The sequence below is a fragment of the Xenopus laevis genome, chromosome 9_10S, assembly GCF_017654675.1.
Source record: "Xenopus laevis strain J_2021 chromosome 9_10S, Xenopus_laevis_v10.1, whole genome shotgun sequence".
Lineage (NCBI taxonomy): Eukaryota > Metazoa > Chordata > Amphibia > Anura > Pipidae > Xenopus > Xenopus laevis.
This window is the reverse complement of record NC_054388.1, coordinates 110,032,396-110,057,373: the sequence shown is the minus strand read 5'-3', so window position 1 is coordinate 110,057,373 and position 24,978 is coordinate 110,032,396. Positions and strand designations below refer to the sequence as shown.

At 38.7% G+C, this 24,978-nt stretch overlaps 1 pseudogene; it reads right to left on the bottom strand.

Moving 5' to 3' along the window:
- Positions 1 to 14,981: 14,981 nt before the first annotated feature.
- LOC121398800 lies at positions 14,982 to 24,706 on the bottom strand (annotated as a pseudogene).
- Between the last annotated feature and the right edge of the window lie 272 nt (positions 24,707 to 24,978).

The window sequence follows — 24,978 nt, the reverse complement described above, 5'->3', positions numbered from 1 at the left end:
ATGGTATGGGAGCTTCTTCTCTAAGAGCACGGGGGCTTCTTCTCAAAAAGTACAGGCACTTCATTTCAAAGACAAGGCAAATTTTATCTCTAAAATTAGAGGTATTTTTGCTTTAAGAATTTATATTTATGAATGTATGGTTTTTCTTCAAAGAGTATGACGTTCCTTCTCAAAGAGTATAGGCAATTCATTATTAAAAGTGTGTAGGTCCCCTAAATCAGATCAGTGTAATTTGGCCATGGCTGGTCTGGATATCAGATGAGAATGACCAACATAACATTCCCTTTAACTTACCTAAAAAGGAGCTACAATCTCTGAGAGAAGGGCAGCAAGTCACATGAGCTGAATAAGGCTGCTTCTTATCCTGACATTCTGCTTTTAAAGTGCCAAAAGACAAAGGAACTGTAAATACAAGAAAGAATGTGATGATTTTGTTAGTTAAAAGGGTAGATAACCCTGCTGCACTGCTCCACGTTGCTGGACTACAAATCCCAGAATAATGTAACGTATAATGAAGGTTGAGGCATGTTGGGAGCTGTGCCCAGCCACGTCAGGGTTGTATTCTTATTAGGGTGCCCATGTTGCACAACAACACTTTTTCAAAACATACTGCTTGCTTCAGTTTCAGCTGCCTGTAAATACAGAACAGAAGCAATTAGGGATGTAGCGAACTGCCGATTTGGTGTTCGCGAACGCCGTTCGCGAACACCGGCAAAAAATGCGAACGTTCGCGAACACCGGCAAAAAATGCGAACGTTCGCGAACTTCGGACACCCGCTAAAATCGTTCGAATCGAACGATCGAAGCATTCGATCGAATGCTTTTCATTCGATCGAATGCTTACAATCGTTCGAACGAATGGAAATCGTTCGATTTTTAGCGGTCGAAGGAATTCGAATGGTCGAACGGTCGAACGATTTGTATTCGAATCGAACGCGAACTCAAAATGCGAACGTCGCGCGACGTTCGCGAACATTCGGCGGACGCGAACGGTCGAAGTTCGCGCGAACAAGTTCGCCGGCGAACAGTTCGCTACATCCCTAGTAGCAATTGACAGGCGCCTGATCTATACACAGACATATTCTCTCTTTTTTCTCTTCACGTTGAGATGCCTGTAACTGGTAACTTTATAGGACTCATTTATGAACGAAGCACAAACATGAATGCAATAGTTGTGCTTATTGATGCCATCCATTAAAGGTACTTGTGCTTCCACACAGTTGCCCCCATTCACCTACTGACGCAGAGGAACCCTGGAATTACCGCTACTCTGAACATAGAGGCAACTCCAGGGTTCATACTGTGGGCTATGGTCTTATGCACAAAAGACTTGTGCCCAGCAAATCACTCGCAAACCTCAAATTGACACAGAGCGGTGGAAATGATGAAGTCCCACTCCTGACTTTTTTGTGCTGTGTCCAATTGGCCATTTAGAGTATTCATAATGATACATCAGACACAACTGGGAAAATGTAATTTGGGGGCCTATTTATTATTGTGTGAATTTTCGTATATTTAAAAATTCACCTCAAGGACCACGAATGTTGCTTTAAGTTAACTTAATAGTATTCCCATTTCCATGATTGTGGTTTAAGCAAACTAAACAGGAAGTCCTCCAGTGGCCATTATAGAAACATAGATGGACATTTTGCCCACTTTCAATACGGAAAGCAAAGGAGAAGAAGGCATGTTTGGCAAGCTGACCAAAAATTAACAAAATTTAAAAAATGTCCCACAGGAGAAGACAGGAGAAGGAAGAGTGGGGGGAGGAAGGTAGTAGTGGGGGGGAGTTAAGGACTTGTTTGAGGTGGGCCACGAGAAAGCAGTGGAATTTGGAATTGTGGCAGTCTTTACCCAGCATTCTTTGCCATTTTTACAGGTTTCCTGAATGTTAAAAGGCAATGACAGTCTGTCAATGTCGATTTCATTGTTTATGTTAAAGTTTGTGTGAAACACAAACCAATAATGGGTTAAGTTGCCCTTAAAAAGCTTTTAAATAAGGAGTTAAAGTTTCCCTTCAAAGTTATGTAAAGCAGAGGCTGACAAAGAATATTTTTTCATTTTTTCCCCTAAATACTTGGAGTAATAGGAGCCTTCCATTGAAATCAATTGATTCTCGCCGGTAAAACCCGCCATGCTTTTTACTTCTGAAAAAAAAGAGTCTATGGGACAAATTAACTAAGCGGGGAAAATACGCTAACGATGCCTTTGCCGCACTTCGCCAGGCGAAGTTGCGCTCAGGGAGGCGAAAGGCAGCGAAGTTGCGCTAGTGTTAATTCGTCAAGCAAAGTTACGCTAGCGATGTCTAATTTACATACGGCACCAGGTTAAAGTACAATGGACGTATATGTAGCAGCAAATACATTACACTACACAAGCCTGGGAAAGCTTCGTAAAATAAAATAAAGTTGTTATATTGCCCTATACATGTGCCCAGTGTATAGTTTATGTGCCATATGTTAGGAAATGTAGGGGGTAAGGTGGGTGGCCCCAAAAAAATTTATGATCTTTTTCAGCCTATCACCCTTAAAAAAGTAAAAGACGCCAGCGTTTTTTGGGACTTAAGGTGGCCATACACGGGCCGATAAAAGCTGCCGACAGACCGTGTCGGCAGCTTATTGGCCCGTGTATGGGGGCCCCCGACGGGCTTCCCCGATCGAGATCTGGCCGAAAGTCGGCCAGATCTCGATCGGATGGGATTAAAAATCCCGTCGGATCGCGGCCGCATCTGTTCGTTGATGCGGTCCCGCGATCCGACCGCCCGTTTGGCGAACGCTAGGATCCGATCGTTGGGCCCTAGGGCCCACGATCGGATCAGCCCGATATTGCCCACCTCAAGGTGGGCATATCGGAGGGAGATCCGCTCGTTTGGCGACATCGCCAAACGAGCGGATCTATCCGTGTATGGCCACCTTTAGAGTAGATAGGGATTGCTTCAAAAAAAGTTGAAATTATTTCTATTGCACTTCGCCCAGTCTGAGGTGGCGAAGGCAAGTCTGTGAATTAGCGCAGTTACGTCCCTTCGCCATATCGCCACTTCGCCCACCGTAAGGGTGCGAAGTAGCGCTAGAGTAGGTCCACTTCGCTTGCGAATTTACGTAATGAAAGTAATGAAATGATGCCACGCTGGTGAATTTGCGCTAGCATTAGCCGCTTCTGGCTTTAGTGAATTTGCCCCTATGGGTGTAATTTTCGTGATGAAAATGTTTTATTCAGGTCCTTTCCTATTCGTATTCTTCTTCCATTCAAACCACTGCCTGTTACTAAGGTAATTTAGACCTAGCAGATGCTGAAAGTCCAAACTGGACAGCTACTGAGCAAAATAATTTTAAAATACCACAAATAATAAAAAATAAGCACATTGTAAATTGTCTCAACATATTATACTCAACTGTTATACTAATAGTTAATTAATAGGTGAGGAACAATGGTACTGTTGCTTTATTTTCAAGCCAGAAATAAAATAAAGACCTTAACTGACCATTACTGACATTCTGTAATGAATCACAGGCATATTGAACATTTTACTTGAGAAGCAGATATTTCAAAAAGTTTCAGCAGATATTGACCAAATGGCCATCACTGGTAGAGATTCATAGTGGGAAAGAAGTATGCACAAAAACATGACAGATATTGTTGTAACCATAAACCTCATGTGCTCTGGATGCTTTGCCATAACATTTTGAGGATTTTTGAGCAATAACCCCCTGAAATGTCATTATTAGCCCTCTTCACCACAACTACTAGTAAGATTGGCTTCCATTTAGTTGGATAGATCAGCCCCCATTCCAGAGTTCACATTCCCATCTTTCTCTACAATCTGGAAAACTCTGGATCAGCCTCCCGTTCCTTCTTCCCCACACTAGGCTCTCTAACAGTTACCCAACTGGCTGCCCCATCATACTGCTGCGGCTCCTCCCTCCTACTATAGTTATTCAATTCAGACTAAATAACTGTTTTTCATTCAGTATGGTGGATTGAGTTATTGATGGTGAGCATAGTGTTTACCAGAGCCTTACATTCTGTGGGTTTTAGATGAGCCGTTACTTCACAGTCATGGATCAAACGATTGTCCACTTTATCCACTACACACCACAGGGCTCCACCTGTAGGACATTCAAGACATAAAACTTTCACCGTAAAAAAAAAAAAACAATGCCTTTTGTTATAAAACAACTAAAACAGTTCTGATTTACCATCTCCTTGAAGTTATTTTTTTGCTTTAAATAATGATCTTTTAACAATGTTTAATGACGTTGATTATGTCACGGTTAAATATGATCTTGGATTGCCTGAGGCATACTCCCAGTACAGGTATGGGACCTGTTATCCAGAATGCTCGGGACCTCGGGTTTTCCAGAAAAATTATCTTTCTGTAATTTGGATCTTCATACCTTAAGTCTACTAGAAAATCATGTAAACATTAAATTAACCCAATAGGCTGGTTCCACTTCCAGTGAGGATTAATTACATTTTTGTTTGGATCTGTTTTACAGAGAAAAAGAAAAGTGTGACTTGAAAAATAAAAATTTGGATTATTTCATTAAAATGGAGTCTTTAGGAAACAGCCATTCAATAATTCAGAGCTTTCTGGATAACAGGTTTCAGGATAACAGATCCCACACCTGTACTGGTAATACCCTGAGAACAAGTACAAGAGCACTAAGGGGGTTATTTTTAAGTCTGAATTTATCTCATAATTTTCTGCTACAAACTGTGATAAAATCCGCTTGGACTTTTTATTTAATATTACATTTTCCCGAAACATTGCTTTGCAGGAAAAAATCTAATTTTCAAAAAATTTTCAGATTTTTCATCCGATTTTCACAAATTTTTCAGATTTTTGCCTGTTTTTCGGGGGATTGCACGAAACCCAGCGCACATCAAAAAATCATTGGCACTTCTCCCATTGACTTAATTATATGCAACCTCGACAGGTCTGAGATGCCGGATTTTCAGATTCAAACTTTTCTTGGGGTTTAATAAATTCCGAAACATTCGTGATTTTTTAAAAGTCCGATTTTATTAAAAAAAAATCACATATTTTTTCGTGATTTTTGTATTCGGAGTTTAGTAAATAACTCCCTAAGAGTTGCAAAAGCATTTCCCCTGGTTCTCATCCAAAGAGCACTTGCAACTGGGTACTGGCTGCAGATAAAAAATGGTTTGCAGTGCCTGTTGGAGCAAACAGACCCCTAATGTCTTCCATATTCTTTTTAGAACCAGTGTTTACATTGTTTTATATATATATATATATATATATATATATATATATATATATATATATATATATATATATATATATATATATATATGTATGTATATATGTGCATGTGTGCAACAGTTATATAAGCCTGTGTGCAAAATAAATGTATAGATTTATTATTATTTATAATTATAATTTTACTAATAGACTTTTGCTTACCTAGTTTCATACCAATAAGTCCAAGGATGAGCAGTGAAAGGTAAAAAGAGTTCATTCTGAGCCAATGTCTTGGTGTGAAAGGGAGAGAATCAAAGAAAAGTGACTGTATCTCAGCAATCTCTTGGTCCCAGTGGTGCTTCTTGCATGTGTGTATAATGATATTTGTATTAATCTGCTTCTCCCTGTTTATATCCTCAAATTTGGCTCTGAAACAGGAATCTAAAATAAGCAATTGCCAGGCAGGCTGGCCATTGTAAAATACATTTTGTATTGGTAGATATTAAGCACTTTTACTCAGAATATCACTCACTACATCATACTTAGGGGCAGATTTATCAAGGGTCGAATTGAAAATTCTAATTTTTAAATTCGAATTTCGAGTTAATTTAAGTGTACTTCGACTAGGGAATCGTCCATATTCGATTTCAATATGAAAAAAATGTGAAAATTAGAATATTGAAATTTATGTACTGTCTCTTTAAAAATTCTACTTACACTATGCACCATTTAAAACCTGCCAGATTGCTGTATTAGCGTATGGGGGACCTCTTAGAACCTATTTGTAGTCATTTGGTGGACTTTCAAAAAGTTTTTTTTTTAAATACTTTGAATCGAATTTGATCCGAATTAGATTCGAACTATTGAATACAGCCTATTCACTCGAAGTTAAAAAATTCCATTTTTTTTAATACATTTTGGTTTAAAAAACTCCCATCACCTCCAAATTCGACCCTTGATAAACTTACCCCCTAAAGTTCATTAAAAGGTGAACAACCCATTTCATTTGAGCTTTTAAGATTCTAAAAATGCATGAACATTAGTGTTATTACAGGTATGGGACCTGTTATTCCGAAAGCTCGGGACCTTAAGTCTGCTAGAAAATTGTTGCAAACATTAAATAAACCAAATATCCATTAAGGATTAATTATATTTTGATTTGAATCAAGTATGGGAGACAGCCTTTCCATAATCTGGAGCCTTCTGGATAACGGGCTTCTGGGTTATGGATCCCATATAAATGTAGAAGCAAACAGCCCAGTAGGAAAAGGTTTAAGGGATAAGAACAATATACATTTGTGTGCAAGCAAATTAAAAACTTACCAGCGTTTCATTGCCACGTCCTATTCACTGCTATAGTAACAGCTCTTCCCAGAGCTGCAATAATGGCTGCCAGAGAAAAGGTTTAACCCTTTCTGATGTGTAGATCTATGTTCTGTAGTGCAGTCGTCTAACACTGATATGGCATCAGAATATGCTCTAGCTATTGCCATGGGAATGATGGCAGATACAAAATTAAATGCAAATCACAAAGGGGCAATGCAACTGGATGTGGTCAGACTGGATGTCTCAAGGGCCCCCTGCTGCAAAGCCCCCCATCATGCACCTGCGGAGGATAAGGTGAGGGGCAGCTAGGGCAGGGAGAGGGTCTGACACTATTGTGTCCCTTGTGTTAAAATTCCGGCATTATCAAAATTATGCTCAATCCTTTAGGCTCACCTTCAAAATCTGAACCTAAAAGTAAAGTCACATTCTGCTTCCAGTTCTTAAAAGCACCTGCCAACAGGCAAACCCTCTGTATAATGAGCTACTCCTTATCTTAAAGTCTAACAGAGGCTGCAGCTGTGGAAAATGGGCTTGTTTGTACACTGACCAAATTGCTGGGCTTATAAATAAATCTTTTTTTTCAAGACCTATTGAGTGCTGTACATTGGATTTATACTAGAGGTATGGGATCTGTTATCTGGAAACCCGTTATCCAGAAAGCTACAAATTACATAAAGGCTGTCTTCCGTAGTCTCCATTTTATCCAAATAATCCGCTTTCACTGTAATAATAAAAGAGAACCTTGTTCTGAATCCTAACTAAAAGTTTTGGCTGTAACAACAGCCTTTTTCAAAGTGTTGAATCACCATACAGTGCCCACTCAAATACCTGGAGAGACAGAGAATGTGAAAGGAATCCAGACTGGAGGAACAACCAGCAGGAGATTCCTATCTGAGCATCCAAAGGGGGTGCGCTAGCAAGTTAGTTAGTGAGGCCCTATTGCCACCGGTTAGAAGTGCTGCATGTACTAGTTTGCCATTTATTTTATATAAACCGTTATTCAGTTTAACCAATACTGTGTGTGTTATTACTGTATTCCTAGTGGGGCCACTCGTAGGTGCATTCCCGTATCCCACTAGGTGGAGGCACTGCGCTAGTAAGTACCAGGTACCCAGTCTCTACCCATACCACTGTGGAGTGGCTCAGGTTTGTCCCGTGCCATCAGGTAAGTGCCACACGTGGAGTGTAACACCGACAAAGGGGTGTAGAAAGGGTTATATATAATTGGAGGATTAATAGAGAGTTGTCTTTTTTTCCCAACCCAAATTAACATGTGACTATGAAATAGTACCTGGAAAATCATACTTTTTTTCTGAAAATGAAAAAGTGGGTAGAAATATGTGAACACTTTGAGGATTGTTTAACAAACTCTGAATACAAAAATCAAGAAAAATTCTGAAAAATTCTTTTTTACCACAATCCAATTTTGTCTGAATTTATTATACCCTGAGGCTGAAAAAATTCAAAATCTGCAAATTCACCATCTCCTAGCTATTGGGGTCCTGTAAAACTCAATAGCATAAGGTCCTATTTCAATATCATGGTCCAAGCTGAGTTTGAAAAAAAAAACAGACTTTTTCGAATTTTGGCGGGAACATTTTTTTTTAAAAAAACGGGCGTTGGTTTGGGCAATCTCTCTCTCTTAAAAGCCGCAAGCTAGTGTCGGGGGAGGATCTAGCCCTCAGACTGAAACCAAGGTTCAGGATACATTTACTCCAAGTAATGCTACTATTCAGAGAGGTACAAGAGCTTTTATACTATGACCAGAGGTAAACAGGTTAGGGACCACCGTTTGGAGTTTACCGTGGTATGGTGGCTTATCAACTTTATAATGATAAACTTGTAACTAAAAACCCCTGTCTTTGTGAACACATGCACTTGCATATATACTGAATTACTGAGACGGGACCAAGGAATGTGCATTGATTAATTGGCCAAGTCAGTAGCACTTCCATTGTACTTGTACATTTTTACTAAGAAGTGGTCCCACTACCCCCCTTTTTTGTATTTGAGGATCAACACACTCAAGACACATCAGCAGCAGTTCCTGCCTCTTCAGGAGTCCGATGGGCACTACACCTTTTGGTAGTCAAATTCTTCAAAGCAGCTATTCGAATGATGCCAGCTAGGAGACCGTCCTGTCCAGCATGGGATCTTCCTGTAGTCCTCAGGTCTCTATCGACAGGACCTTTTGAGCCTATTCAAGAGACTTCCATCTGGAATCTGACATTGAAGACAATGTTCCTGGTGGTGATAACATCAGCCAAAAGAGATGGGGAACTACAAGCCTTGAAATTTGCTGAAGATAGTCCTGTATTCCTTCAGAACAGAGTCATTCTGAAGTTCGTCCTTCAAACTGAAGGTTGTATCTGACTTCCATATCAGGGGCAAGCTGTCCCCTCCTTCCTTTCGGGTCCACGGCCCAGAACATGATAATCATCCTCTACATCTCTTGGATTTCGGGAGAGCAGTGAACGTGTATTGTTCAGCAACCCAAACATTCAGGAAGGCTGACCGGTTGTTTATCATTCCCGGTGGCAAAAGAAAAGGGGAGACCACTTTAAAATTCACTAAGTGTTTTCTTCCAGAGGACTTCAAGCAACCCACAACCTCGGCTCACTCAATCAGAGGGCTAGCAGCTTCATGGGCAGCAGAAGTTAGTACTTCCCTGGAAGTGATCTGCCGGTTGTCTTCCTGGGCATCTCCTAACACTTTTGCTTCTCACTATCGTCTAGATGTGGCCTCGGCTACCTGTGCTCAATCTGGCCACAACGTACTTTCCAGTGTTTCTTTTACTCACTAATTCCTAACTGCAGAATAAAAATATGCTTTTCCTTAACCACAGTTGTAGTTTTTGCCCACCCTTGTCAGGAGCTTGCTACATCCAGAGAGTGCTAATATGGAGAGGGCCAGGGAAAAGGGAAAATTACTACTACTACTGTGATTTTCTTTTCCTGGTACCTCTCCATATCTGCAGATTCCCTCCCTGGGTACTTATATGGAGGAAACTTTTATGCATGACGCGGGTAAGTGTCTCAGATGGATATTTAATTATTTGTTGGGAGGGGTTCTTCAATGAGGTGAGGGAGAGGCTGACCCGGAGAGTGCTGTTATGGAGAGGTACCAGGAAAGGAAAATCACACTAAATATGTAGCAATTTTCCCTTATTACAGGTTATCGGATGGTTAATTTCAGTATGTCATATCTTTTTGAGCTGCCTCCTAGCTGTGGATCAACAGTACTTATTCTTGTATGTGTTTTTTTCTTCCTCCCATTTATAGAGTTTAGGCAAGGAGATGCCACCTACTTTGGAATAACCCAATTAAAACTCTCTCAGTACAGTTCTCCATTCCTCCCATGTAGGCAGAACAAATATATTTCTAATTAAATAAGAGGATTAATGGCATTAAGTATTTTGTGACACTTCCTAAATTGCTATTTTATACATCTTGGTTGGAATTCATTGTTATCTGCAGTAAAAAATAATTCACGTTTGATGAAAACTTAGGACCCTGGTGTTTCTTATATTAAAAAATATTGCATTATGTTGGCACAAATATGAAATATGTTCAACAATAAGGGGCACTAAGCTCGAGTGAAGGATTTGAATGAAAAAAATTTGAATTTCAAAGTATTTTTTTGGGTACTTCGACCATCGAATGGGTCAAATGATTCGAACGATTCGAAGTAAAAATTGTTCGATTATTCGACCATTCAATAGTCGAAGTACTGTCTCTTTAAAAAATACTTTGACTACATACTTCACTACTTTAAACCTACTGAGGTTCAATGTTAGCCTATAGGGACCTTCCCCAGCACTTTTCTAAGTTTTTTGTGTTTGAATAAAAATCCGTCGATCGATCGCTTAAAATCATTCGAATCGTTCAATTTTTATTCGATCATTCGATCGAAGTATTTGCAGTAAATCCTTAGAATTCAATTTTTCGAATTCGAAGGATTTTACTTTGAGGGTCAAATTCGAGGGCTTTTTAACCCTCGAAATTCGACCCTTAGTAAATCTGCCCCTTAATGTTCATTTTCCTTTAGCCAGAAGGAAAATCTAAACAGATCTACAGTAGACAATGTTCAGTTAATTAATGCACTACTAGATGAAGATAATCAAACTTGGCTGTGATATTAGTAATTACAAATAGAAGTTTTTGCATGAAGGTATTTCTTTGTAACTGGACACTATTAAAAATAGTGTCCTCCATCAGGAAAAGGCTGATTGTATTACAAGGATAGTTGTATTAGCCTTCAAATGGTTATGGTGATGGGTTCCCATCATCAAAATAATAACATTAATATTTTCTGATGACTATTACTATTATGTGCTGTGTCCCCTGCACCGGGAGCCCCCTCTGATGCTGGTGGCCGTGCTCTCAATATGTGCACACGTACCGTATGATGAGAAATTATTGTTTCCCCAGATTGGGGGTTTTTAGCCAGAACCTCCATTTGGGAGATTTAGGAGTAAATTTATCAAAGAGTGAAGTTCCGCCACTAGAGTGAAATTCCGCAGCTCTCAATTCATTTCTATGGGATTTTGAAAAGCGTATTTATAAATGGGTGAAAGTGAAAGTTCACCCTTTGATAAATACGCCTATAAAAATCCCATAAAAATGAATGGAGAGTGGCGGAACTTCACTATTAACTTCACTCTTTGATAAATATACCCCTTAGGCTTTTAATTGTTGACCAAGGGACTAATACCACTGTGATTTTAAATTTAGTAGGGAATTTCCCCTCATCAGGGGCAACATTGAGGCATCCTCTCCAAGTTGTTTTCTTTAAAGATTACTGTAAAGTTGGGTAGGATTTATTTCACCAAATGTTGAACTTGATGGAGGTGTGTGTCCTTGTCAGCTGAAATACAATGCAATGTTATAAGGGATGCGGCAAGTTATAATTTTAGGATTTCGACAAATATAAACCCCTAACTCTTATTTTAAAATGTGAGCACAATCAACAAAACTGTATTACCTGTAAACAAAATCTGTTGTTTCCAGTTATCCCATTAACAATGGAAAAACATATGAAACATATTTGGTATAGCCGAATAAAGGTATAGGGTCCATTATCCAGACCCCTTATCCAGAAATCTCCCAAGCATTCTGGACAACAGGTCCTATGCCTACACTAATAATTCAGCCTAATGCAATATTTGCATTTGTCCTCATATCTGGACACATTCCAAAGCTAATGTTGGTCTTGGTTCATCTGCAAACTAAATGTAGGGACCCATAGGGTTAAGTTTCCCTATGGTCTGAAAATCTCCACATGGTTGAAAATCCCCTGCTGTGGCCAGTTAAATGTTGGGGCTAAATTGGATAAGGAAGGCGGAGTGAGTCCTTTGTCCCTAATGCAGTGTGCCCTAGCAGATTCCTGAAGGTGTCTCTGCTGAGTAATTTCTTTGTATAGCTGAGCTACCATGTGCTCAGGGTCAGTCTACTTTCACTTTCATGGCGGATAGAGTGATTTTATTCCAGCTGGGGTTCTGGCAGCCACAGGCCCCAGGCTATGGAGAGAAACCACATGGGTGGTAAGCTTGGGGATAATGGGACCCTGATAATCATGAGAGAGATCTACCAGAGAGATGCCTGGAGATGGATTTCAGTGAACTCATGTGGATACCTATACCAGTTCTATGTGAGCCCTCAGTGCTTTTTGGCCTAAGGAAAGAGTATTGAAGGATCCCAGCATGTGTCCCCTGTGTGAGGACAGGTTGTGCTTAATAACCTGCTATGTCGGAGCTACTGCCTCTAACCAAAGGAGAGGTATAGGGGGCAGGGTTAAGAGCTCTCGGGACTCTGACTGTGTGTCTACCAGGAGTGAAGTGTGGGACCCTGTCCTGGGTATAGACTGTGCCAGTAGTTGAAAGACCACATGGGTACCCCAGGGCAGGAGTATTATTAGTATATAGTGTTATTGCAATTTGCCTTGCTTTGCCTTTCTTTATTTCTATATAAAGTTATATTTTGTTTGCAGCACTTGTGTATGTTTAATTATTGTTTCCTAATAGGTGTAACCCCACATCCTACTAGGTAGAGGCACTGCCATTGAGATAAATTCCTAGTACCCATTAATTTAGCAAATGGGGTTCAGGACCTGTGTATGGTAAGATATTGATGATGTACATCCTATAAACCATGTAGGGGTTAAAATAGGGGTACATAAGTAACTCTCAAAGAGGGATTATGAAGTTATTTTGGTATAGAGGTGCTGGTTTGGATCATTTAATACCAATACAATTGATAGTTTAATATATCAGTGTTTTTCTTTCTTACAAAGTGGTAACATGAATCATATCATATTCTATCTACTGTATCTTCTATCTCTCTATATGATTTTTTACTTGCAAGTAATGTCTATATATCATGCCAACAACAGTGTGGAGCCCTTAAAGGTCCTTTGAAGGTCCAAAGTGGCAACCTTTGGTTTCAACCAGTTCTGGAACTGCTAAATGCATCTCTGTGACTTGTGTGGGCAAACAGAAGTAAAGGAGTAACTTTAGCAGGATAAGGGAATTTCTATAGCACATTAACTTGGCAAGTGACACAAAGCAACATCCTGGCTTGTTATTGACACACATTAAAGGAGTGATTTGGATCATAATGTTCTCATTTGTTTTATAATTTTCTTACAATTGACTATTGTTTTAAGATTGGGTCCATAATAGTTTGCATGAATCATTTCCAAAAGATCTATTTTTAACGATTTTAAATGTATATTCACTTACTGTACTTTCTAACTGTACTTTTTTTAGGACGTATTGCAGCTTATTAAATGTGCGGAACAACCCTTCCCTGTATATTTGTATTTCTGAGAAGTAATGAATAAAAGTGACTGGATTTGTTGGCAATATTATCACTGAGGTTTAGGGATGTCGCGGACTGTTCGGCGGCGAACTTGTTCGCGCGAACATCGGCTGTTCGCGTCCGCCGCAAGTTCGCGAACGTCGCGCGACGTTCGCCAATAGGCGTTCGCGTCAAAATCGTTCGACCATTCGATCGCTAAAATCGAACGATTTTCGTTCGATTCGAACGAAAATCGTTCGATCGAACGATTAAAATCCTTCGATCGTTCGAATCGAACGATTTTCGGATGTTCGAAGTTCGCGAACTGTTCGCATTTTTTGCCGGTGTTCGCGAACGGCGTTCGCGAACACATTATCGGCGGTTCGCTACATCCCTACTGAGGTTCAATTAAAGCATCACTGACACATTTTTATTGTTATGAAAAACCATCTAAATTATGCAAACAATTATCAGATTTTTGTTATACCAGTCATGATAGCATATGGGGTTTAATTAAAAAAAAACTTTGAATACACTTATTTATCAAGTATTTTTATCGAGTATTTTCTGAAAACTACACCGACCAAATCAACACTGGTTTTTCCCCTTATTTATCAGTACATTTTTACAAAAATTTCCTTTTTAGGAAAAGACTCCAAAAAATCATGAAAAATTTGAATAGTAAAATTTTTTTCATTTTATGGGCAAAATCTCAGATTTTTTCAGTTTTTTTTTATGAAACTCAGCGCTGATCAGGGTAACTTTGGGACTTCTCCAATTGACTTATATACAACCTCGGCTTGTCTGAGATGCAAGATTTTTGTAGTCTGACTTTTTCCATCCTCAGGAAATAATAAATCACGAACAATTTGAGGGGTTTTTTCACTAAAATTAGAATTTTTATAGTAAAAAAACTCAAATTTTTTGAGTTTTGGACATTTGATAATAGATCACCCTTCATTACTTTATATTGTAAGCAGCAATATATGCAGAATTTTAAGACACAGTTTATTCTAAAGCTTTAGAACTTAATCTTTAAAGAGCTTTAAAAGGATGCGCCCTGCCCCCCCCCATCCCCTGCTTAATTCTGCCTAAAGTGTTTTTCTCCATCATTTTTTTTAATGGATACAATGGGGAAAAACTATTCTACCAGTGGAATAGAAAAGCAATTAGAAAACAATCTTTAGCTGCATGTGCAAAAATTGTCGCGCATCAAAATTATACAGATGTCCATTGACTTTAATGCATTTGGACAAAAGAGTCTAGTGTATAATAATTTTCACTCATGTCAAAATTGTCGTGCGTCAAAATAATTTTGACACCTATTGACTTCAATGCATTGCGCAAATTTTTCACCATTTCGCAAATTTTTATGGAGTTTCGCAAATTTTTCTGCAAAACGGGACAGATTCACTAATAACTACCTGTTACCCATAGGCTGGTTCTCCTTAAAAAAAAAAAAAAAGATGCACCATCTTTTTGGGTCCTGCAGGTGTACTTTGTCACTTTGTGTGAGCCCGTTTAGCAAATATATATCATCTTTTCAGATACTGTATCTAATCTAGAGAAAGCAGTCACTTGGGCCTATTCTAGAGAAATAGGTGGTTTATTAAAAGAAGTGGTGGAGTGAAGTGCATTTTTTAACATATTGCACTTCATGTATTCGATTTCATGCCAAAGGCAGTGTGGAGGCTTCTTTCTGCTTGTGCTTTAGTTATTGTATTCCATTCCTCAGGATATTCAGCTGGTTTGGGCTGATATTCTTCTGCAAATTGCTCATGAAATTCTTTAAGGACATATTTTCAGTAATCAGAAGCCTCAATACTGCAGTCAGGGAGAATATTCCACTCTGTGTAAACTGTTCTGTATTCTTTATAGAGATGAGAAAACTGACCTTCAGCTTTAAATGATTTATTGACAGATGTATTAGTGGTGCAGATATCATGACAACGATTCTGTGTTAAAAAGGATATGAATCTTTCCAGTCCTGTAGGTCGGTGAATATAAGTGACTTTTATGGTCAATTCCACCAGCCCCACAGGCTTCCCATTTGCAAAAACTCTCTTAAACAATTCATCAGCTGGTTTTACCACAACATTGGAGATAATTGTTTCCTTGTCCACTGCTTTCATCTCAGATATGATTTCAGCTTCAGTGTCATCAAGAGATTTCTCAAGATTTTCAAAAAAATTCTTTTTTATTCTTTCATCATCTTTCAGGCAAAACACATCCATATCATCTGATAACACTAGATCATTTCTCAGCCCTTCTTTAAGGTGCGCTAGGAAATCAGACACTTTCTCAAACGGAAGGGTCTTTGGCTCATTTAGGAATCCCTTTACCTTCTTTGTGATATTAGAAAGAATAATTGATCGCAGATGGTGGAATTCCCATTTTTCTAAAACACAGTTGTCTATCCATTTTTTAACAAATGTTTCATAATCACTTATGTATTCTAAGTAGTCAGAAAAAATATTCGTTTCTAGAAGTGTTTTCTTCACAGTGAACTGGAAGTATCCTCTTGTGCTGTATTTTTTGGATTCACTGTTGCCTAAAATGTGATCTACTATTTCATATCCATGTTTTCTATTAACCTGCTCAGTCACAGCTGGTTTTTAACCACAAGGCACAGAAATATTTGGCTCGCTTCCAGTTTTCATCTTTCTCAAGAAATAGGTATTGAAAACTGTTATAAAATTTATGTTTCATCTTTCCAAGACAAATCAGAGGATCGTTCTTCCAGACAAACTCCTTATGCATCTGTTGAAAATCACCAACTGCATTACCCAAAATAAAGAGTTTCAGCTTCAGCTCATTATCGACTGTGATCTCAAGATCTTTGTTTCCATCACACACTATGGGGCCCATTTACTTAGCTTGAGTGAAGGAATAGAGGAAAAAAACGTTGAATTTCGAATTGTTTTCGACCATCGAATGGGCTACTTCAACCTTCGACTTCGATCTTCGACTTTGAATCGAACAATTCGAACGAAAAATTCATCCTCGATACCCTCGAACCCTCGATATTCAACCTTAAGTAAATTTTCCCCTAAATCAATCAAAATCCGTAGGACTCATCATAGTTAGATTCAGAACGTAGCTTCTCTTTTATATACTCAGAACATTTATCTGAAAGGGACTTAAAAACGACTTCCAATTTGTCAGGGCCATTGACACTGTTTAAAAAAAGGCAATGGTTTCCTTTTTTTTTAAATACACTTTTAAACATATTTTCATGTAGATGCAAATTTTCCTGTTTAGGAAATTGGTTTATATTGTTTAGTCTTTGACAGAGGAACCTTTTGATGCCATATCTTTTTTCAGTAATGTAAGTTCATTTTTAGGTTCTGGAAGAGCAGAAATATTTAACTTTACTATAATGTTTGCCCACATTACTTCAAATTCTTCTTCAAGTGTTTTTTCATCAGGTTTATATTTCTGTTCCTTACATTTCATCACAAGACTGGTGCTTTTTATCGATGACTTCTTTGTATGGACTGATAACATGTTTTACCTTTAAGTTCTACTTTTGGATGCGTATAGCCTTATCACATTTGCTAATAGATGATGTTTCCAGCTTCTTCCTAAGGCAACTTGGACTACTTAAAAATTCTGCTTTGTACCTCTCTACTAGACTTGCATCTTTGTTTCTCTAATTCTGCCTGCATGTTACCCTCCTCCTTGCTGAGGAGAACATATACTGCATTTTTACATTTTGCTGCTTTACTATCCACTGTTTGTGCAGTTTGATTCTTGATTCACTGTTTCAGTCTCTGCTAGCCAATTATGCATTGACTTTGTGAACGTCCACTCTAGTTCTGAGTATTTCTGAGCTAGTTGGTTGTAGGTGTTGGCTACTGTTTTTATATTTCACAGCATTCCACAGACTTTTTATCCACTCTATGAAATCACCAATTCTGTGTCCCTTGTTCTACATACATTCTATTAAATATGCTTTAAGCTCATAAATGGTCTCACTGTAAACAATGTTTACAGAAGCCATTGGTGGGACTCCATTCCTGAGGCCAGGAATGTAGGACTTGTCTGGATCATACATCATAATATCAGAAAAAGCTGAATATATAGGTTTCTTCTCCATATTTGCTGCAATTTTGGTCATTTCATTAAGATGTTTCATTAGTTTCACTCTGTCTCGCCTGTTATTTTCATGAGCAGAGACATCACTCACATTCTGATGTACAAAATAGCGTTTGGGTTTCCTTCCAATCTCTTTCATTCTCAGGAATGCATGGACCACTATCTGCCAAATATCCTTCATTTCAGTTGTATTCCCCATGGCCATGTTTACAATTGTGATGTCACTTAAACCAACAACCAGTGTTGCGAGGTTCATTGTCATGTTCATAGCTGTTCTCCAGAGAAGCCAGTTCAGGAGCTCTCAAGCCTTCTGTATCAATCACCAGAATAAACTGACATTCCAGCTCCAACTGGAAATTATCTCTCACTTTCATTAGTGCCATAAAAGCTCCCAGTGTGCATCGTCCATTAGAGACTGGGAACTGCAGCCCAAACATTGTGTTTAGAAGGGTGGATTTTCTTGTGCTTTGTACCCCCAGAACAGCGCTCACCCATTCTGCTGCATTATAAAAAAAAATATTTTCAATATGGTTCCTTTTTTTGATTGAATCAATAAACTTACTACTCACACTGATACTGTTGCTCACGTTTTTCAACACATTGATTTTTTAGTTCCACTTTGTAACTGTCTCCATGTTTATCACCTTGTTTTTTGATTTGACACATTTCTTTTTCCAGCTCAGCCAACTATTTCCACAAATTTCCCTGCAGCCTCATTGTAGTCTTCTTGTACTCTGCAAAATCTAAAGCAGCTGCTCGAATTCTCTTTGCTATCATTGCTTCACTTGCTTGACTTTTGAACCGAAGTACAACAACATTTGTGAGATGTGTGCTTTTGTCAGTTTTACTATTTGTCTTGACAATAATGACAAAGTTTTTCTGAGAGTTTTTATACTGGGATAAGTTTCAAGTTCTTCAAGTTTCCATGAAGGTTTGCAAATGCAACTGGCTCTTGGACAATATCTGAATTACTTTTACCAGCCGGAAAATTCCAGGATATTTCTACCAGCCCCTCAGATATCTCCATTGTGACATCAGCCCCTTCCATATTACTGTGAACAATATGAGCTGGGCTGAGCTGGGCTGAGAACTTGATTCAGGATTAGGGATGTCGCGGACTGTTCGCCGGCGAACTTGTTCGCGCGAACATCGGCTGTTCGCGCTCGCCGAATGTTCGCGAACGTCGCGCGACGTTCGCCATTTCGGGTTCGCCTTACCTGGCGCTTTTTTTTGACCTCTCACCCCAGACCAGCAGATACATGGCAGCCAATCAGGAAGCTCTCCCTCCTGGACCACCCCCACACCCCCTGGACCACTCCCCTTCCATATATAAACTGAAGCCCTGCAGCGTTTTTTCATTCTGCCTGTGTGTGCTTGCAAGAGCTAGTGTAGGGAGAGAGCTGTTAGTGATTTGAGGGACAGTTGATAGTAAGTTTGCTGGCTAGTAATCTACTTGATACTGCTCTGTATTGTAGGGACAGAACTCTGCAGGGATTTGAGGGACATTTCAGGTTAGGTAGCTTTGCTGGCTAGTAATCTACCTTCTACTGCAGTGCTCTGTATGTAGCTGCTGTGGGCAGCTGTCTGTCCTGCTGCTGATCTCTCATCTGCATCTGTTCTTCAAACCACTGCCACCTAGCTGTGTGAGTTTTTTCACATTCTGTCTAAATATCAATAATAATACCGTCTCCAGAAACACCACCTGAGTGACGTAGTGTGATTTCTGCCCTTTACAGCACAAAATGCAGCGCTGTGTCAACAATGGATTTTTTAGAAACATATTTGCCCTTGATCCCCCTCTGGCATGCCACTGTCCAGGTCGTTGCACCCTTTAAACAACTTTAAAATCATTTTTCTGGCCAGAAATGTCTTTTCTAGCTTTTAAAATTCGCCTTCCCATTGAAGTCTATGGGGTTCGCAACGTTCGCGAACCGTTCGCATTTTTGTCCGGACGTTCGCGAACATGTTCGCGAACTTTTTTTCCGACGTTCGCTACATCCCTATTCAGGATAGTAGATTTAGATAATTCACCCAATCTAACAAAACTGAATGTTGGCATAGATATCTGAACAAGATTTTCTTGCATGAATCCCTTTGTTTCTGCTAGTGATGGAGGCCTCCATCTTTTTACAATCTCTCTCATTCCCCAAAGCATAAAGGTACAGCCTGGACTTCCTCACTTTAATTTAATGCAATTTGTTTACATATAAAATTCCAGGCCCCAGGCTCCTTTGCCAATCTTTCATCTTCTGTAAGCATTTTCCATCAATCTAAAGAAAGTCTTGCAATGTTATATTTTAGTTTTCACAAGGATCCATATTCATTTTCTTAAATAAGTCTATCTATAAATAAGTTTTTTTTTGTCTGTAAAAAAGAAAATAAGTGTTTATGAATATAATGTTCCAAGTAAGCTAAACTGCATACAACAATATTTAGGGGTTATTTATTAAAGTCAGATTTTTTTCTGGTCTGACTTTTAAAAGGGAAAAACACCATTTCTTCATAGAAAAAAAGCTTAAATTTTTCAAGATTTATAAAAACCCTTGGTTTTTGGTCAATAATCAGAAAAGGCTGGAGTTTTCAGGTGTCAAATCCAAATTTTAAATGTATTTTGTTATATACCTGTATAAACATCTATTTCTTATGTAGCCTTAAAAGAAAAACAGAAAAGAAGATGGGGAGCTACTGGGGCATCTTTGGAGACACAGATCTTTACTGCTAAAGGGCTGTGGTTGCCTTGGGCTGGTACAGAAACCCGAAACATAATGTACAACATTTCTAGCTACTTCTTTAGTCAGGCTTTAGTTCTCCGTTAATGTAATAAATATCTGAATGAAAAGCATGAAACAGGAGGGTAAGTTGTTTATTGACAGTGGTGGCGATCTACTTTTTGGACACCCCTGGCTTAAATCTTCTGGAAAGATTTCTAAAATAAATTAGGGGACATTGTTATCTCTTTTTCATTTTAATTTTTATGAAAAAATGAAACATTTACCTTTGGAAGGTTCTGTGTTTTCTTCTTTCCTTTCATTTCCGGGCTTTTTCATTGCAACATCTATTTATTTCTGTGGAAAAAAAGAACCTAGAACCTATAGCCAGTATTTGGCTATGTTTTGAGAAGTCGAAGGATTTTTTTTGAAAAAGATCGTACGATCTTAAAAATCCTTCGACTTGAATGTCGGACTACCCTATTTGATGGTCGAATTTCGAAGTTTTTTTCACTTTGAAATTCGACCCTTGATAAATCTGCCCCATAGTGATGGGCAAATCTGACCCATTTCGCTTTGTGAAAAATTCACGAAAACTTGAAGTCTATGGGTGGCAACATTTTTTGGACACGTAAGATTTTATTGACGCACAACAATTTTTGGCCTATGGTCTTCATTTTCTCTGCGAAACTTGGCAAAAAAAATTGCTCATCACTACTTACATATTAAATTCATAAACCCTATTTATGCGACCTACAATTTCTTTCCTAGAAGTCCATACACAATATCTACATGCACATTTCTCATTTTGTTGATACTGATTTAAAAATTTACCTTTGGAAGGTTCTGCTTTTTCTTCTCTTCTTTCAGCTCCAGGTTTGATCATTGTATAATCATCTACTGTTTCTATGAAAACAAGATTGCAAAAAAAAAAGCATTTACATATTAAAGTCATAACCCCTATTTATATTGTGCAGAATTACAGAACATATTAGGAATAGAAGAAAGGTTCTTAAAACATAGATGGGGCAGATTTACTAAAAGGCGAAGTGGCTAACACTAGGGACAATTTGCTAGCGTTACCGCCCGCAGGGACATCACGATTTACTATGGGGCGCAGGTGCCAATTCGCTATCTATTGCCAGGCGACTTTTCAATCTGTCGAACGGTCGTTATTCCATAAGTTCACTAAAGTGTGGATTTTACTGAACGTTACCTCTTTCGCCAGAGTTGCCTTCACCACCTCAGACCAGACGAAGTGCATTAAAGTAGCCAGATCTTCCTCAATCTTCTGTTACATTATATTCTGTGAACCGAAAATGCATCAAAAAAATGCTGGCGACTTTTAATTTTTTCAGCCTCATTGCCTGCAAAAGACCTAAATTTAACTTTTTTTGGTTAATCAGTTTTCTCCAGACATTTCATAACATATGGAACATTCATTTTACAGTGGGCTCATGTGCAGGGCATTAGAATAACTCTATTGTATTTATTAAGGTTCCCTGGACATGTGTTTTTAAAAAGTGTAATTTGTAAGTATTTGCACCAACATTTCTAATAAAGACGTCCATACAACTTTAAATGTCCTGCCCTATGCAAATTGACCTGAGCGCACTTTTCGGCACACAGGATATGATGTAAGTGACAGAAGATTGAGGCAGATCTGGCTGCTTTATAGCACTTCGCCTGGTCTGAGGTGGCAAAGTCAACTATGGCGAAAGAGGTAACGTTCTGTAAAATCTGCATTTTAGTGAATTTACAGAGTAACGATCATTCACCAGAGCAAAAAGTCGCCTGGCGATAGAGTGCGAATGAACGATAGCGATGGTTCAGTTCACTAGTGAATTGACGCCTGCGCCAGTGAATTAGCGAAGTCCCTGGCAAGGCTTGGGAAAAATCACTAGCGTTAGCCACTTCGCCCTTTAGTAAATCTACCCCTTAGACGAGTTTCTGGGAATTTTCTCGCAATGCAAAGTAACTGGAGGTTAGACTTATGGTATATGTAAACACTTCTGTGGGATCAAACATAAAAATTGATACAAATTATGTATGCTGATTAAACCTATTAAAATGGTTGTAAACCCAATTTAATGCTAACCCACAGCGCCCCCTAGTATAGCTATAGAAGTTACTGAAAAACACAAATATTTGGACAATTACCACATGATCACCCACACTATGATGTCATGAAGGTGGGGCTTATGGGGTGAATTTAAGGGTTGATTTGACTCACTTATGCAACCTGATGAAGGGAGGTGTAGACCCCCCGAAACGTTGTTCTGCATTTTTGTGGTAAATCCGCTTACTACGCTCCTCTACTGACCTGCTACTCAACTCTTCTCTCATTACCGCCTCACATGCTCGCATTCAAGACTTTGCAAGGGCTGCACCCCTCCTCTGGAACTCTCTCCCACGGTCTGTCCGACTTTCTCCCAACCTTTCTGCTTTCAAGAAATCTCTGAAAACGCACTTCTTTCGAGAAGCCTACCCTCACTCTGCTTAACTACCAAACGCAACACCACATACAATACCACATTTCTCACCCACTTAATTCGATCTTGCCCACTCCCACACCTTGTGTATTACTCCCTTCCCTTTAGAGTGTAAGCTCTTTCTGCATAGGGCCTTCCTCATCTTTTGTACCTGTATTGATTGTGATGTATGTAACTCCATATGTTCTATGTATATAATTCATGTGATTTAGCTGTATAATCACATTTACTTTACAGTGCTACGCAATATGTTGGCGCTATATAAATACATGTTGTTAATAATAATAATAATAATAATAATAATAATAATAAAATCTTGCTCAATAAAGTGCTTTATCCATTTGTGGAGGTATTTTACTATTTGATGACGTGTCCATGCGTCTAGGAATAGCACCACTGTGAAAACCAGCACCGGAGAAGTGTGAGTAGTGCTCCCTTCCTAACTATATTTGTCAATCATAGTAATTATTGAAATACACAAGGTTGGGGATTAGTGATGGGCGTATTTCTCCCGAAAAATTTGTGCGAAATTTGCAAAACGTTAAAAACTCCACGAAAAAATTGTGAAAATCGGAAAGTTTGTGAAAAATGTGTTCAATGTGTTAAAGTCAATGGGCGTCTGAATAGTGTTGACGCGTGGCGATTTTGACGCGAGCGACATTTTGGACAGTTTTTTTTGACGCCTGCAAATTTTCGCTGGAGATTTGCGAATTTATTCGCCATCAGTGAAACGAGGAAATTCACAGTGAATTTGTGCCAGGTGAATTTATTCACCCATCACTAGTGGGGATCAGTTGGCTTTACTTATATGAGCAATTGCTTATCTGCTAAATACCCGTAAGGAGCTAAAGATTCCATTGAAGGCAATTTTCTGCATTGAGAAAAAGACGAGCATCTCTTCCTTGACATCATATAGTTTCTGTTTCTAACAGAAGGGCCCATCTAGCATGATGGAAATAGCAGTTCTCCCATTGCCTGCTACCCTCAAACGGTCTGACGATTAAAGGGGAACTATCATGAGAATGAAAATTTCAAATAAACGTAATCATACTAAAAGAAGAGACTTTATAATAAATATAAATTTCTGTACCATTTATGAAATAATCAAGTTTATCTCTGCTGTCTCTCTCTCGTCATCTGTCTCTCTTTATTCTTTCTTTAATATATTCAATATTCAATATATCTCGCTCAAATAACCGACTCCAGCACAAAGAAAATGTAACAAAATAACTGACATTGGCACAAAGCATACATGTAGGGAAACAAGATTGAGCTCTAATTTCAGAAATGGGCCGGATTTTATAATTGATTATATTTAGAAATTTTCTAATTTTGTAGGATGAAGCTTTTATTAAATTTTTATTTTCACAATTTAATGACGTCAGCTAGCTTCTTATCTGCACCTTTCTGTTCTCCTCCTGCAGGGCTCCCGTTCATTATATTCCTCTGCTGTAACCTCATGACTTGTATATATTGTGACATTGTCTCTTTGATAATATGTTACTTTCTGCTTCTGCTGTGTCCGAGTACAATTTAACCCTCTACACTATTCTGTGCTAAAATATTGCACAAAGAGCATCATTAGTTAGTAATTGTATCCTTACTAATTGATTCTTTATCTAGATTTTACTATCACAAAAACAACAAAAGAGAGCTATGAACACAATGTTACACAAGCACTCACACTGCAGGTTTGTGTAGATTAAATTACTGACCACAAGAAAAAGAAATTAAATTGATACAAGTAACTATTAGTCTAAGAACACACACTTCAAAGCAAACTAGTTCAGTGTGATGCCTGTATAGTGGAAACAAAAAATTTTTAAAACGTAACTTTTAATGAAAAATTGACTAAAAAGAGAAGCGCCCAACGCGTTTCGCTGACTAGTTCAGCTTCCTCAGGGGCATAAGTGGTGAGCGCTCACCTTTTCCAAGTTTAAATAGGTGATAGTGCCGCATTTTCTCATTACTCACGCGAAATTTCGTAGGGCGCGACTTCCGGGTGCTGCTAATGACATCATGAAGAGAGGTCGTGAAGCCGTTCGTGTGCCCTTTCACTCGAGCGGCTTCATGTAATCGCATTGCGCATGCGCGTCTTTTAAATGAAAACTTCACAGACATCTCTCTGGCCAACTTATCCAAAGCTGCATGAAACATGTGCAGCCAAGCTGTGTTTGCAGGTTAATTGAAATTTTAACCCCCTGTACTCTGTGCATACGCATCTGGGCTCATCATATCATATTAAAAATATCAACATAGTCCTATGTAAATATGTCCAAAATAGGGAAAACAACAATCTTATAAAAGACCCTCAGCCCCTAAAAATACATACTATAAGTATGGCTCTAATGAAA